Source organism: Triticum dicoccoides, chromosome 3B (assembly GCF_002162155.2).
Source record: "Triticum dicoccoides isolate Atlit2015 ecotype Zavitan chromosome 3B, WEW_v2.0, whole genome shotgun sequence".
NCBI lineage: Eukaryota > Viridiplantae > Streptophyta > Magnoliopsida > Poales > Poaceae > Triticum > Triticum dicoccoides.
In genome coordinates, this window is record NC_041385.1 from 796377621 (window position 1) to 796382048 (window position 4428).

The following is a 4428-nucleotide window of genomic DNA, read 5'->3' on the forward strand; positions in this document are numbered from 1 at the left end:
GATAGGCATCCAACCCATAGCCCTCAAGTTCAATAAGTGCTAACAATAACAGGTAATTCATTTCTGATAAGGAAAACTTCCTTTCCATGTTGTCTCTACCCTGAAAATGCAGCCTCAACTGCCATACTTCATCATCCAAACTATGCAAAAAAGAAACAACACATTCAGATTTCTTCAGATTTTCCAGTTAAAAAATATGCAACAGTTTCACTTGCACAACATATCATCCAAACCTAAACCCTAATTCATATATTGCTTACAATGTATACATAATAATATACCAAAGAAACTAATTCATTAACAATCTAAGAAACAAATCCTAACCCTAGTTCATAAATAAACTAAGACAAATAATTAAAACAATTTGAGTATAACTTACTCCACGCCACCAAGTGAGGAGGCCCACTGGTGCCCGCCTTCTGGATCTGCGTGGATGGATTTGGCAACTGCCCTGGCCGCGCGCCACGCCGGCGAGATCTGGAACTCCTGCGTCGGTGGCCCAGACGAGCGCCGCTGGGTCGGGAAACTTGCGCTGCCTAGCCACTTGTTGACCTCGGAGTGAGCACCGCCCTCGCCGCTGGTTGTCGCCCCAGGCTCGCCGTCGTCCTTCTTCTTCGCCGCCGCCATCGTCGGGAGAGACAGAGAGCACGGGGAAAGGAGGAGCGATAGAGATGCTGCCGACAGAGAGAGAAAGGCAGCGAGCGAGCGTGTGCGGTCCGACCGCACCGGTCGGTCCGAGTAACGGCCGTTAACGGCCTCGCCGTCACGCGCGGCGCTGACCTGGCCTGACTGGCGGGCCCGGACCGTCAGAAAACGGTTCAAAACGCTAGCAATGGGCGATTTGGGTTTTTTGAGACAGCCGGCGAGAAAAGTGGTAGGTATCATTCACAAACAAAAAAGTGGTGGTTTTTTGGAACCCTAGCACGAAAAGTGATAGTTTTATGCTATTTACTCCAACTTGATAAGTTGAATGAAGTATCTTTGTTAAGTTGCCTCCTCAGACTTGTTCTTGATCGGCTGCTTTTGGCCGAGCTGTAGTTTTTCTTCCTTCCTGGACACAAGGAATTGATCTTATCACAAGCATGCTTGGAAGAGCAATGCTACACGAGTACAAACAAGTTACAGGTTTTTACAGATTGGGTTAATTTGATTGGTCAATTGGGATGGGCCCCTGAAAATCAGGGGGGCAAAGTTTGTGATTGGTTGTTAGAAGTAAAGAGCCTGTAAAATCTTGTAATTGTTTGTATGTCTAGCATTTTTGTGCTTGGAATGCATGGTGGTGCCTAAGTTGATTAAGGTTTGATTAATCCCACAGAGGTATCAGACTGTCTAATGCACGACAAGTTTATTTATTATTATAACTAAAACGCATCCGCTCAGAGACTGGTGACGCACTATAATCTGAAGTTCCAAGAAAATTGCAATGTAAGTTCCAGCTTTGGTTACCTACCTAGGTGCATAAATATCAACACATGATCAATTATTACGTACTTGTGATTGCCAGAAGGTTACACAAGAGCCAAGCAATCAATCCCGTTGTAATATTATACTCTGTTTTCTCTGCGGAGCATTCAGCTCAGCTACTCCAGTTGTATATCCTTGTCCTTTCACTTGGTGTTGCAGGTAGCGTAGCAGGACAAGTAACAAGTTACGTCGGCTCCCCTGCCTGCCTGCTGCTTTGCTTTCGTTCCGACAAACATTGACAGACATCTGGATCTGATCCGACTTGCTTGTGCAGCCAGATGAAGCTCTCGTTCTCTTCAATCGTGTCTGGATCTTCTTCTTGCTTGCTTTCGTCCAATGATTCAAGAACCATTTCATATTTAATTTTTAAGTTACTTCCTTTAGATGGATCAGGCGCCGTTTGTTTATGATGTTCTGCCGACTTGTTTTTCTAGTACATTAATCACTCGGTGCGCTGCTTTCTTCCTACTCCCTCCGTTCCAAAATACTTGACTTCCATCTGTCCAAAAATAGATGTACCTATATACTAAAACATGTCTAGATACATCTATATTTTGACAAATGAAAGACATGTATTGTAGAACGGAGGGAGTAGCTAGCAGCTACTGTAGTAGTAGGAAGCAATTTTTATTCGAGACTCGTCAGCTGGCGAGACACTCTGAATTTGCTCCTCGCTCGTGTTTCTCTGTCTCATTGCAGGCAGCATTTGGCACGCATGCATGCTGGTTCAAGTCTCAGCAAACTCAAACAGACAAGGAAGTCAGCGGCGTTGTTTCGATCATTCGATGTATATATGTACCAGACCACGCAGCATACAGCCTATGTCAGCATCTTTCTCTTTGGGTAGAACGGAACTGGGACTTGCTATTTGCATCTTAGGTGTGCATTTCTTTGACGCCAACAACGGAAGATCTGCTTCTGCATCCTACAGTACCTGCTAGTTTATAGTACGTACAAGTGTATATATATATATATATATATATATATATATATATATATATATATATATATAGAGAGAGAGAGAGAGAGAGAGAGAGAGAGAGTAGAAATGAATTTTCGGAACTAGGTAGTTTGGTCGTACCCAACGTACGTTTCTGAACTTGTATTTCTATTCTTGGGGAATGCAGACCCCGGACTGTCGGTTCGGCTCCTCTACATGCTGTTGCTCTCAAATCCTACCGTCGGTTTCAATCCAAAGGCTCCCTTTCATCTGCCTTAATTATGTTATTCCCACTATTCACTTTTATAAGACCTTGAAGATATTTCAGACGGTATCCTGTTTCGGTAGTCGCCCGCCGCTTTGTACATTGTCGGCAGGATCTCAATCCACCGCAGTGCCGGCGCCGTGCGTGCCGATTTCACCAAAGACCAAACTGGTCATCCAGTAACAACTGAACTGTAGACGAGCTCTTCCTTCTTGTTTAATCAACGTATCACCCTAGCATCTTTGCCGGCAGTTAAAACTATTTCCTGGCAGTTTGGCAATTGAGGGCAGATAGAATAATTACCATTGCCGGTGCAAATTCTTGTTGCCTCTGCAAGCACACATCCCCTATATACAGTTCAACAACTATCATTTCTCTTCACTACATTTTGTGCTATATATATCTAACACACATGCACAGTAATTAAAATTGCATCACTTGAGAGATAATAGACATTACAAAATGCTTAATAGGTTCTCAAGTCTACATGAAAGCCAAAAGCGCAAATATCCATTATGTCGAGTACTGCAGGACAGCCAAAAAGCACAACGCGCGGTCCAACATGTCTACATGCAAATTTGTAGGTTCATACAAGTCCAATATTACATCATAGATAAAAAGCCTAAAATATAAGGTCTGGTTTTGGTCAGAAACATATCAAGCAGAACATCATTTTAGCTCACAAAACGCACCTCTTGAAACTTGTGGATGCAAAAGCATTATACCAATGACCTGTAAAAAAAAAGTGGCAAAATAGATCAGCTCAGCTCGATCGAAAGAACACATGTTCCACAAATGCACAACTGTAAGCAAAGCAACTACCTCAATCAGGATTTACAAACAAAAGCATACGAGAGGTTCCACAAATACACGTAGGCAACTATTTGCATGCAAGATCAGCTCAGTATTTACAAACCATCATGTAACCCAGAGTACAACAGTGCATTTGCACTTGAATTTAAAATTACTAGACATACATAAAAGTTGGCAAAGTTTTAAACATAAAAGTTGCATGGGCTGAAAAAGAAACATCAACTCATCCAGATGAAAAAACATTGGCCGCAGCTCTACTTCGCCTCCGAGTACTGCGAGAAGTCCCTACCTCAAGACGCACCAAAAGGAGATGTGAGCCACCGCCACCTCTGCCTGTTGTTCCTCTCCTCTATTGCCCAACCTCTCTGCACATCTCGTTCTCACTCTTAACATAGAAAATTTACCATCTTACTACCATGATGGACTGGTGTTTCCTCCTCACAATTGCATTTTCAAGCCACCCACCTATCAGTCTCTATTCCTTCAACTGGCATAAGAATCTAACTGAACTGAACTGATGGTATTGTGAAGGTTGGTGCAGCATGTAATGGCTGGCAATAGCTAGTATGGTATAGGAAGAGTGTAACCAGGTGTAAGGTAAGGAATTGATGTCCCGATGTGAGTGCTTGACTAACTAGACAACAAATTCTGCTAGCTGAAACTGAACAAGCATATGTCATTTTGGTTTTATCTGGGATTTTTTGAACCATCCAGCAACAGCATGCCTACGTATGTACTAGCTGATGGAGTAGTACTGTTCAGAGTACTCTAGCAGTATTAATTTTCTGAAGAGATCTCTTTTCTGATAGACAGATGATGTACCATGTACAAGACTAGGTGCCCAAAGCAATAGAGTTTCAACTAGGCTTAGAAACAATTTCAAGTTTTCACACAAAATGTAATGATAAGAAAGTTCGAAACTTAAGATTTGTGGTAATCAAGCTCA